Source organism: Poecilia reticulata, chromosome 23, assembly GCF_904066995.2.
Source record: "Poecilia reticulata chromosome 23, P_reticulata-male-v2, whole genome shotgun sequence".
Taxonomy (NCBI): Eukaryota; Metazoa; Chordata; class Actinopteri; order Cyprinodontiformes; family Poeciliidae; genus Poecilia; species Poecilia reticulata.
In genome coordinates this window covers 17,810,309-17,823,089 of record NC_088852.1, presented here as the reverse complement: position 1 = coordinate 17,823,089, position 12,781 = coordinate 17,810,309, and the positions used below count along the sequence as shown (strand labels likewise).

The window sequence follows — 12,781 nt, the reverse complement described above, 5'->3', positions numbered from 1 at the left end:
AAACACCTGCATAAATAAGTGAAGAAATGAATAATCAACAAATAAATTCTCTGGCAACTGTTTATTTTCCTTCAGTGGAATTTTGATGACTTCCCTTTACATTCAGCCTTAACTCATTACGGCTCTGGTAAATGGATTTTGGACTGCATTCTGCCTTCGTAAGCTGCACTCCATCATCAAAGCTGCTCAGTCGTTTATGGGCTTAAATGAACTGTATGAATGTCTTCGACAGAGCTGGAGTCACAGAATGATCTGTCTTTCCAGGCACCATGTTTCCTCCCACACAGCTCAGCTCGGATCACCGGACCTGACCTCTTACTACAACAGTCCAGAGGAACATCAGTCCAATATCAATATATGTATATGTGCTGATATTGAAAAAAATTCAATTGAACTTTTTTTAAAAAATTCAACATCAAATTCTACATTGTGACAATGTGTCCGATTCATAACGTCAGATGTATTCAGTCTAATTCTATGCTCTGAGCGACGTTAGGCTGTATTATTTAATATTTATTGTTGCAGTTTATTTTTACCTTTGACCAAGCTTGTGAAGCTGTTGGTGTATTTAAGAGTGCTGTACTGGTTAGAAAATGAATATATAATTCAGTACATTTATGTTTGTGTTTTAAAAAAGTCAATTCTGCTGTTTTTCTGTATCAGATTGGAATCGTCCGATATCGGTATTGGAAGTTTAAAAAAAGTGGATCGGTGCATCTCTGCAAATACTTGCAGAAAAAAAAATCTCCTTCTTAAACAGTCCCATACAAGATCCTGATCCAGATGAAGCCACTGGACTCCATGTGTTTTGCCTGTTGAATGGCTCGTAGCGCAATAGTCATCTCATAACAAAGGTGAAAAACTTGCCTATTGTCACTTTTTTTTAAATCTTCAAAACCAGCTGGCTCTGATTCAGGTCTCACCTACTGATTCTGCTCGGTGCCTTACGGTGTCTGAGGATCTCAGTCCTTTCAACAACTCATCGCTATTTAACATTATATATCTTCTCTCAAATTCTGACATGCTTGAGTCTGACACATGTTCCTGTCTGGCTGTGAAGCTGAATCAATTTCCCACACGTCTCCCTGCCAAGTCACCTCAGCTTCAGAGGCGACTTGCAGAAGACAGATGTTTTCTCCGGTCCCTGCTCCGTGTCTCGCAGCTCATTGGCTCATAAGCCATAACTCACAAACACTCACGCTTTGGGGAAGGAAAAAGGGGCTGTCCTCTTCTCTGCTGTCTATTTTAGGATGAATTTTACACAGACTATAATTTTAAAGTGCAGAACTGAAGCCAGCGTTAAAGATTCCTGAGTGCACTGAGGAAGGAGCCTCACACCCACTGCAGCAACACACGCCTGTTCATAATGGCTTTCAGCAGCAACGGTCTCTAGAGGAACACAAACAAATCTACACTTCACCTTCTTTATCATGCCTACATGTGGAGCTCTGGCGTCTTGTTGTAGACATTAGGCTGCATGGAAACAGACAGAAAAGCAACAGGCAGGCCGTTTGAAGCCTTTCAGGGTTTTGGCTGTAAAAGTTTAACAGGGTGTTATTTGCGTTGCTGCTGGTGCTTTTATTGAGAATTGATTGGCCTTCAACATCTCTATCAGGGTTCCTAACTGTGTTTAGAAGTCTGGGAAACTAGCACAAACTTTACTCAGTTTGGTTTGATAGGCACAGAGAGAGAGGAAAACTATGGAAAATGATTCCTGACTAAAAAACTGAGATCGGAATTTTTTCTTTTTTAAATGTAATGGTTTTTATGTTGATTTTTAATTAAAAAACACTTTTTCCTTTCGTTTAACAACCTGGGCGCTAGTAAAACCCACTGATCAGTTTTATTCTCCCTCATTTGAAGTTTATGTAAGGCTTGCTTCATAGCATTATGAGCTGTAAAACCTCTTAGACTATTTTCTTATTACACTCCAACAGAATAAATTAAATATCAGGGTGTCCTTTTATGAACTCATATTTCATGGAAGATAGTCTAATCTGGGATCTGACAAGTCTAAATAGACAAAATTGAAATAGCACCTGTCTAAATTAATAAAGATACCAGAACTTCTAAACAAACAAACTAAAATGAATTAGACCTTAACTTCTTAGTCTGAAGCTGACTTTGGATGATTCAACGTAAAAGGGTAAATTATTTGTACTCAGCTAACCAGGATGTTTTAGAAGTTTTTGAAAAATAATCAATCAGTGGAAAAGTATTAATATTTAAATGTATAGAAATCCTCTTGTATTGAACCATTACTTGGTTGATGGTCAGTGTTTATGGTTTGTGCTTGTACAGAGGACCCCACAGCGCTTCGCACTACATTTCAGTCATTCACACACACACATTCACACGCTGATGGTGGCAGGCTACTGGACAGCAGAACCGTGGACAGCAGAGTTCTGCTGTCACTGATGCAGTACGTGCTTAGAAGTGGTTCTGCTCTCAAAGTGAGGTGAGGTCTGGGAAACATTTCATACATCAGCATCAGAAAGAAGCTGCATCTGCTCAGACTAAAACTCTGTTGGAAGGTAACGGATAAAAACCAAAAATCTAGTGAAAACTGACATTCTTTTCATCTGAGGAAAAGGGCTTACATCCAGATCAGACCAAGTTCACTGGCATGAGTAAAGCTGGTAGTTAATTATGGGTCTTGCATGGTGAGGGCCCAGTGAGCTGTCCAGATGTTTTAGGTGCTCAGTGATGAGCTACCATCTGAGTGTGGACTTTACCATGTAGACTTTCCAGCCTGCAGCCTTTAGACACAAAGATGGCACCTGCACAGTGTTCAGGTAGGAGTCAGAGCGAGTGGACGAACATCTGAGCCTAGCAGGAGAAAATCCTTGATGATGTCATGTCAGATGTTAAGCTGATGATAATGATGAGATGTTGAGACGAAGAGTATTGTGTAGGCTGAATGATAACTGGAATTTCTGTGCTCTATTATTTCCCTTCATCATTTTGCCGTAGGGCCCAAATCTGGCCCGTTAAGCACAGAACCGCCAGAGTCATTGGAGCCCTGCTGGAAAATGAAATCAGCATCTCCATGAAGCTTGTGAGTAGAATAAAGCATGGAGTGCTTGAGAATGTCCTGGTAGAAAACTGCATTGACTGTCATCAGACAGGATGTGGCCCAGAAGGTCAGAGATAATCGTTATGAAGAGTTCAGACTTTGATCTTTTGCTTCAAGTTTTTCAGCCTATTATAGACACATCTAAAGAAAAAAAATCTACTCTAGCATCTGTCACTCGGTCTGTAAATTTAATGTGAGCAAAGTATTTTCTTTGCACTGCTAGACAGAAGAAAGCTGTTTTTAAAGTTGCCACGCAGCCATTTAATGAGCAGAGCTGTTGTAAGCGAACAATCTCAGAAGCATAATGAGGAGGGAATATAGAGGGAGCCAAAAACGGAATAGGTTCATTTCATTGGCAGGCGTAATGAGGAATTGATTTCCTTAAATGCACATGGGGATGAAAACCTATTTTTATGTCTTTCTAACTTCAGAAGGACTTTGCATTGTCTTCCATTCTTTCTTCATTCATTGATATAGCCTAACCCTGACCCATAACCTGACTAGCCCTAACCCTAACATAACTCAATTAATACCGTAGTTCTAAACCTAACCACTAACCCAAGCAGCACTTTTTCTTATGGGGCTCCAGGGTTTGGGCCCCAAAAAGAGCAATCAGTGTCCACAATGTTATTTAGGCATTTGTTAGGAAAATAGCCCTTACACTGAATCAAAAACACACACTTTAGTAAGCCATAACCCATAAACAGCACTTCTTCTTATGGAGCCCTGTGGGCCCCATAAGGAGCAGCGGGTCCTCACAGCATAATATTTGTTGAAAAAAATGGGCTTAACAAGGTGAGAAATGCTGAAATACACAACGTGCATTTGCATCGCTATCGGCTCCTGATCCTGCACTAGATGATGGAGAACTCTTAATGATCGTTAGTCACGCACACACCAATAGAAATAGAATTCCACCGAAGCACCGTCTAAGCTCATATAGACAAACTGAAATTTATTGAACCTCTCAGTTCACATCGCTGTAACCAGATGCCGCACACCCGCTCATTTTGAGGCTATTTTCAACTACACACACACACGGAGTCACACGAGGCCCTACGCATTAATTATCCGACATCACACTGAGTTTAGAGCTGCCTCCTCAGCTGTGCACAGTCATTTAGACATCCTTGCACAGAAAAGCGCAACCCGATCTGTTTTTATCTGTTTACAAACACATAACAACTTCAAAGTCATTCACTGGGGTTTTAGCAACTAAAGCAGAAGAAGAGGGAAGTGGCCAGAGGAAAGTGGTGAGAAGTCCTGGAGCGGATACCGCACACAGGGAAGGAGTTCCTCTGCTTAGGAGAGACTAGAATCAAAATGTTAGGGCAACATTAATAAGTCAATCTCCCAAAGTGCATTTGAACATTCAGATTCATTTGTGACTTAAAAAAATATAGAAAAATTCTAAAAGAAATCTCAAAAGAAATCAAATAGAAATACAGAGCTCCATAACTGACTAAACTCTGCAGTCATGTAATTGTTTGATACTTGCTAACATTGCAGTGTTACGATAGAAGTAAAATAGAAATAAAATAAAATGAAAATAAATATTTTAAAATGTTTAATGACAAAAACTAAAATAGCAAAACATAAATATGGAATGAGTAGTTATGTACTTAAACCGAGAGACAAACTAAGCGGTTGCATCTTTGGCTTGCTTTTTCTTTTTTTTTCTTTTTTTATCAGTGTGGTTTGGAATACTAACAGTTAGTGGTGGGACTTCATTCAGTTTTTATTTGAGTTCATTGCAAGGCACAATTAATGACATTTTAATTGAAAACATATACTGACCAAATAAGCAACATTCTCTACTCAAAAACCATTTTTGCAGCTAAATTATTGAATACATATGAGCTCAACAACAATGACACTTATTGTTTTTAATTTATTTAGGTTATTCAACCACCAGAATGTTCTAGCCATTCAACTTTCCACAACTTGAACATATTGATATTCTTGGCAAAGAGAAGCAGCTTTGTCGTCCATCACTGTTATTTGTGGATTGTCACTGGTGTGTCAGTGACACACAGATTCAAAGGTTTCTCTTTTAACTTTTGGATGGAAAAAAAATTAGATTAATTTTGTTAAAATTGTTGATGCTTTATAGTCAATCAAAATTAAAATCCCAGCCTGACTAACAATATAACCCACTAAAACCTAACCAGTGTTGGTCAGCATTCAGCAAACATGAGCACTGTCTGAGTCAAATGGTATGGACACACACACGCACACACACAAACACACACACACACACACACACACACACACACACACACACACACACACACACACACACATGCACACACAAGCCTACCTCTAAGCCTAACCCTTAACCCTAACAAAATATGACCCATCACATCAGGACCATCCTGTGGCCCTGGTAAGGCCCATCGGTCTTCTATGGGTTAGAGATTATGCTACAGAAAGTTGTAAATATGATAGCTAAATCCATACACACACACACACACACCCACACGCACACACAAAACGCACTTCCTCTCTGCTCCCTACCAATTATGGCTTTTGTAATTGCAACCTAACATTTGCTAAACTTGTTCACACTTCAAAGGCAGTTGACTGAGATTTGAAAAGTAGAGGAGCCACACCGTCGTTCAAGAGCTCCACCATCAACCTGTCATTATCATCATCATAATCATCACCATCATCACAATCGTTACCATCATCACCATCATATCCTCTTTTTAATCATTCATTTCCAGTGCTCAGTGAATGTCCGCAGATGGTCAGACGATCACCAGTTGAAAGCTGTCAGTTTCACTTTCAGTTTCAAAGTCCGCAATGGGAGTGAATCTTCACCAGCGTAGACTAAATGTCCGCCTGGTGCTGCATGAGACTAAGTGATATTGTTATTGTGTCATTGCTGGGATGTAAAGATAGCAGCTGTGTAAATGGAGATCAGCAAAACCGTTGCTTTGTTGGGAAGTTGGAATTTCCATGTTACAAGTCAGCTACAACTTGGCGTAGTTAATACAACTAATTGATACTGTCAGCAATGATCTGAGGTTTCTCACCAACCCAAACCTCAGACTCAATATGACTGCTGCACATGTAAAGCATAAAGTTAAACTGTTAATCTTCCTCTATGCACGTCTGTTTTTTTGATGATCACATTGTTGTCGCTTTTTTGTTATTTCACTTTTATTTAAACAGGTAAATGTCATTGAAACAAATGGTCTCATTTTCAGGATTTTAAATCAGTGGTACATGATTTAATGTATATATGATATAAACATTATAGGAGGGTTGCTGGTGCCCATCTCCAGTGAATGTTTCAGGTGAGAGGCGGGGTTCACCCTGGACAGGTCACCAGTCTGTCGCAGGGCAACATAGAGACACATAGGACACACAACCACACACATTCACACCTAGGGAGACAGTCATGTTTTTGGACTGTGGGGGGAAGCCAGAGAGAATCCACCATGAACCATGCAGAAAGACCCCAGGCCAGGAATCAAACCCAGGATCTTCTTGCTGCAAGGCAACAGTGCTACCAACTGTGCCACTGTGCAGACGCATTATATTCATATACAAATGAACTTTAAAGACTTCTCAATCTTTCACTTGTTTTGATTTTGTGGAAAGTAACGTTTGAACAAGAAGGGGCCACCAAACTGTTCCCATAATGTTGGGATCATGCTACTGTCCAAAATGTCCTGGTATGCTAAAGCATTCGATCGCAGTTCCCTCCATTGGAATTAAGGGACCAGCCATGAAGTCTTTCTATGACATTTTCCCTCATTGCTCTAAAGGCCACGTGGAGTTTGGTGATCTGATAATATTGAATCTCCGAAACTAACGACCTCTAATGAAATCTCACGGCCGGACTCATTGTTCTATCACAGAACCACGCTGGACTTCACTGAGCAGTCTGAATGTCTAGATGCTGCATTTATTTACTGTAGAAGAATTCAATGTTCCAGATGGGAGAGCAAATATACTCACATATACTGTAGTTTGTAGCAATGTAACACCGATGTTATTCAGTGCTTAAATGTAAAATAAACTGCACGGTTAAGCTAGTCACATAACCCAACAATAGAAAATCCCACTAGAGTGTAAGGATACTATGACATTGTTGCTGTTATGATTTAGGAAATTCTTTTATCTCCAGGCTATACAGCACATATAGATAGCTCTGTATGGACTGACCTTAGCTTTCCTTCTTAAATCCTCTCAGGATTGTAAAACCTGATGCATTTCGCTCTGTTGCCCATAGGTTTATTTTATCTTCTCTTCCTCTCATGAAACAAGTCTTTTGGGTTTTACCTAAATCACTCTCCCTCTCCTCCGGCTTAGAGCCTGCCTCTTCCTCTGACTTTCTCCTGAAGGTTTTCAACCTTATTCTCTCTATATTTAGTCCCTGGGGCCAGCTGTGCATCAGGAGGGAGCTGATCTTGCTCGCAGCAGCTGAGTTTACCCACAAAAGCTTTATTTGGAAAGGCCACACCCCAGAGATGAGAGAGAATCGCTGAGATGATGCGTGGTACCAAAGGAGAAAGAGACGATTGTATGATTGTATGGCTAAAAAAAAAAAAAAAAAGCTGTAGAAGAAGATCAGGCAAAGAACGAAAAAAGATTGTAATTTCACTACTTCTGGCTAAAAAAAGACTTCTGTGTTTGCTCCCAATGGCTATGTTTAAAATTTCCACAAGAATAGTTTCCTTCTCATTAAATAATACTTTCATATAAACACTGCCCACCAGTCACCATAAACCTAGAAGAACTTATTTAAAGTTATTTCAGATCAGCAAGTTGAACTTTTATAGTCAATATTTACTTTTCTATAGTCTCTAAACAAAAGCAAATATTTTTTGTAACATTTAGTCATCAATTCATATATTACATAAGTGTTTTAATGCATTTTGAATTCTCTGTGTATAATACCTGCGGACCAGCCATGAACATACAGCTGATAAATGTATGTTAAGCAGAACATAAATAATTAGACCGTCTATTTTATTATTATTATTATCATTTGCATTATTATTGGTCAAAATACACATCAATTGTCCGACATCTTGGATTTCTCAATGCCCCACTGGAGTTAGCATGTTGTCCCCATGCATAATCCAAAATACGTCTGTCAGGTTCACTGGTCTCTAGAACTTTCTCTTAGGTACATTACGTGCATGTGTGTGCATAGTTATTTGTCCTGTGTGTCTCTGTGTGTCTCTGTTGTCCTGTGCTCAGAGTTTACCTGGCCTCTTACCTAATGACCAGTGGAGGTGAGCTCAGCCTCCCACCCAACCCACCACTACCTGTCACTAACAAGCTGGTACAGACAATGGTTGGATGGTGTGGTCATTACAGAAAAATGTAATTATAATTATAATACATAATTGGGAAGTAGACATGAACATTTTCAGTTTCAAGAGTTGACACTTGTTGTCACTAATGTTCGAACTTTGCACAAGTAGAAAGATTTAGTCAATCCTTCTTTGCAAATGAGCTCAAGCTCAGTAAGATTTTGATGGGAAACATCAGTGAATATTAGGTTTAAGTCTTGCATTACATGCCCAAGTGTATCTTGTCTAACGTATCAGTATTCCTTACTTGTCTTCCTATTTGTTGGCCTGCAGGAGACTGAATAGCCTCCCGGGCTTTGAGTTGTTCAGAGTGTTTCAGGGTTTCATCCAAGATGTCCCTGCATTCATCTTCATTCATCGTTCTATGAATCCTGGCCTGGTCCTGACCTGTCCTAGCTTAAACAAAATCCCCACAACATGATGCTGCCACTGCCATGCTGATGATGTTTCATAGCCTAACCCCATCTTCCTCATGATGCTGTCTACTAGGTAACATCTGAATACAGTCAGTTACACTGGATTTTGTTTTTAGCGGTATCAGAGTGTTTCTTGAATACAAATGTGTGCCACACCTTTCAGAGGTTTGTCTGAAATCCCAACAAAAGCACACTGAATTTTGTCTTTGGAATGTGATAAAACATGAAAAGATTTATACTTTTGCAATCGTACGTGGCACTGCATGCGCCTCATAGCCATCCAGCCATAAACCTGCCATTTATAGCTGCAGACTTGCTGGCATTTTTCAGGGACTTCAGTTTGTCTGAAGTGAAACCGGTTATTTTTTCGTTTCTTCTCTTCCCGCTGCTCCTTCCACCTACACGTTCTCTCCGCAGCTGAACAGATCAAATTTCAGAGTATTCAGCCGTGTGTACATACAAGGTCAAAGCTTAGCTGTGACTCTACACATGCCTGCTGAACCTCAGCTCTGGCCATAAAAAGCGTGTCGACACACCCATGTTTGAACTTGCATTGGACAAAAACTGTAAATCGTTCTTTTCTAATGTTTGTCTATAAATCTTTTATTGTAACTCCCTGTTGCAACCAAATGTAAATAAAAGAACTTAGAATAGCACACAATAGTGCTGAAATTAGTCGTTAAATCTGCTTTCATTCTATATTCAGCACTGGAGGCCATCTTTGTTATTTAATTTCGGATGTGGATGTGTGTCCTCCTTCATCTGATTTCAAGTCCACACTGTGGAGGTTGATAAAAAGCATTGTGGGAAGTGTAGGAAATGCGAGGAAAAAAGAAGAAAACAACCAAATGAGAAATATTGAGGGAATGTGTGGACCTCAGAACTAACTAATTACAGGATTTCAGAATGGAAATAACTGTGGTTGTCATCATCACGGTTTATATGCAGCACATGTATGACCACTTGAATGTGGGTGGATGTTTCCTTTTACCCTACTGACCTCAAACTTTGGTTAAATAACAGGCAAGTAGTAAAATTAGGTGCAAACTTTTAACACATGCTGGCAGATGAAGCAGTGTGGGAAACTTCCCAGCAGCACATGGATACTCCCAGTATCCAATCAATCACATATTTTTAGGAACCGTACCGTTTGGGGGAATGTGGGGTGTTTTAGGGAGACGTGGCTAAAGATGGGAGCCTTCATGACCTGGTTGGGTCTGGTGACTCCCTAAAACAGCTAAACGGTATGAGGAAAGGCGAAGGAGAGGTCTGTTCATATGGGAGGTTCAGGAAGGGTCAAGAAAAGTCAAGAAGGGTAAAACAGGACCGTTCCAGACTGTGTTTGGCACTGAGCATCCAGCCAGGCACTGGACAAAGAGCTGTAAGGTTTCTCTTAATCCATGACCTCCAAGGTCTCTTTGGTGAACACAAGGCAGATAACGTTTCTCAATCATTTCTGAACAGCAGAGTCCAGACTGTCTGGATGAAATGAAGCGTAGAACAAGGAGCTGGTTTTTACCAGACCATGGTACCAGCATCAGAGACTTTACAACACCATGCCCACAGGGGATTCTCTTCCTCAGCAGAGGTAGAAAGGTTTTTCAGAGTGATGGAGGTGAATCCAGGGCAATCCTAGAAGAACACCTTAGGCTGCCGGTCTGGCTGGTAGCTGACCGCGATTTCTCATCCTTTGAACTTCAAAGGTCTGATTCTCACAAGGGTTAAGTTACAAAAGGAAAACACTCTTGTTTTGGCTGTTAACCTTTTTTCTGCCCAACCTCATAAAGTGTGTTTTTAGCCTGGAGGGAAAGAGACCGGCAGCATGGAGAAGTGATATTTTATTGTCTGTAAGCCGTTTCTTCATGTGAAAGGCTGACGCTGGAGGAGTATTAGCTCCTGACAGGTAGAAATACTGCAGCCTCCTCTGTCTTCTACCCCGCTGACACAAACCTCACACACATACTTGTCCTCTGTCGGACGGTCATTGGCCTGTTCCACCTCTTTCCTCTCCTCTCTTCGTCTCTCTCCAATCTCAAAGGCTCACTGTATCGCTCTTAGTGACGTAGGTTTAGGTGTTGTGTCAACAGCACAGCAATGCTGAGCTGACATTAACTAACAAAGGGTGCTTAGAGAGCTGGAGGCACTAAATCTAGTGCAAGGATTTGGAATGACAGGCATTCTGCATAAGCCTGAAAATGTATGCATTCCAATGTTATAATCTCAATCTAAAATGAATTTTAGGATCTTTACTACTGATTTTTATTCCAAATTATCAGCACATTTTGAACATCTTGTTGACTTGTGGTATATTGAAACATAGCTTAAATGTTCTCCAATATCTAAAGCAATGCAGTTAATTTCCTTCTTTCTGTAATGACTGAATAAATACAGACTGTACAGCAACACATTGTGACATAACTCATAACTTCAATATTTGGGTAAATAATAATAACAAAAAGTTATGAATTATATTCATGATGACCTGTGCTTAAGATTCTGACATGTTCGAGACATCCATCCAGGGGCGGTATAGGTGGGGAAAGTGATGACAATTCTAGGGGCCTTGACCAACCGGGGGCCCTCCACAATTTATTTTATTTTTTTATTTTTTTTTGTTCATAGAAATAAAAATTGGGGACCTGTCAGTTACAAAATTAATCATATTGTGTTTTCAAGGATTGTTTTTAGCAGTAAAAATGTAATGTTCCCATTCCCAGACCAAAAAACCCTGAACCCCCCCTGGATTTTCATTACATGGTTCGTTCCTGCTTGGTGCGCTTGACACTGCATCGTCAGCAGCAGTCAGTAGAAGATAAGAATGACTGTGGCAGCTGCTATGCTGCTAAGAAAAATTATAAAATCAGGTTTTCAAAAAAGAAAAATAAGTAAAGAGAGGGAGAGAGAGAAAGACAAGAGTGTCAATTTATAGCTCAGTTTTTCTCAGAGTTGAGTAGACTGTGTGAGATTATCAACCATTTAGCATAGTTAGCTACAGACTACTGTTTGCCTCCATTTCACTAGCATTTAATGAATTAAGGGAAAAAAAATACCAAAATATTCATATATTTAACTTGCCCTGTACTTTTTACCACTTAACAACAGACGAGTCAGTCAGCAGCAGGATATACCTCCTGACCTGTTCTCTCCTAAGTGAAATTAAAGCTGCAGTAACTTTTATATTTTTTCTCACATATTTGTTAAAATTGTCATTATGTTGTGACAGTATGGTATGAGGGATAATCTGTGAAAAATCTATGTCTTCTGCATTCTCCCAGTGCTATCTAGAAACAATCAGTCAGTGGCAAGAGAGTTTTAATGCTGTCAATCGCAATCTCATGTGGTGCTGCTCATCCTTCCTTCCCTTGCTCTGTTCTGTGCTGCAGCTAGCATAGCCTGTTGTGAATGCTCAGTCTAGTTAGCATAGCTACCAATGAACGAAGATAAACTATTTTCCTGTAATGACATAATGTTTCTCCACTATTTGCACATTTAGCAGTGAGTGAATGAAGTTGATTGACAGCACTAAGACCCTCCTCCTGGTTCTGATTGGTTGTTTTGGGAAGAACGTTGTATTACTTTAGCTAGCTGGGGACGAGGTGGAGAAGATTGATTGTTTTCACAGATTATCTGTCTCAAAGCAAAATGTCACGACATGGTGACAGCTTTAACAAATATGGAGAAAACATATTTTTATTAAAGTTAAACTGCAGCTTGTATAAAATGCAACAACAGAATTTTTTGAGAAGTGTGTATTTTTCACGTTGTCTGTGTCTGTTGCTCGTGGGGAGAGACATTTCAGTAATCTAAAACTAATAGAAAAATGTAAGCAGTCTACTTGCATATGCAGACTGTTGGATCCCTGTTGGTTGTCTCTTTTGTTACTCTACTTTTACAATAAATGCACAAGAATGATGAGCTGTTTATCAGGGCTTTCTGCCAAGAAAGACCCTATTGTC

At 39.9% G+C, this 12,781-nt stretch overlaps 1 protein-coding gene across 2 annotated transcripts in view; it reads left to right on the top strand.

The window, feature by feature from the left end:
* The window catches only part of chst11 (carbohydrate (chondroitin 4) sulfotransferase 11), a 74,539-nt gene that overhangs the window by 18,559 nt on the left and 43,199 nt on the right, over window positions 1-12,781 (top strand). The gene's annotated exons all lie outside the window — the stretch shown is intronic.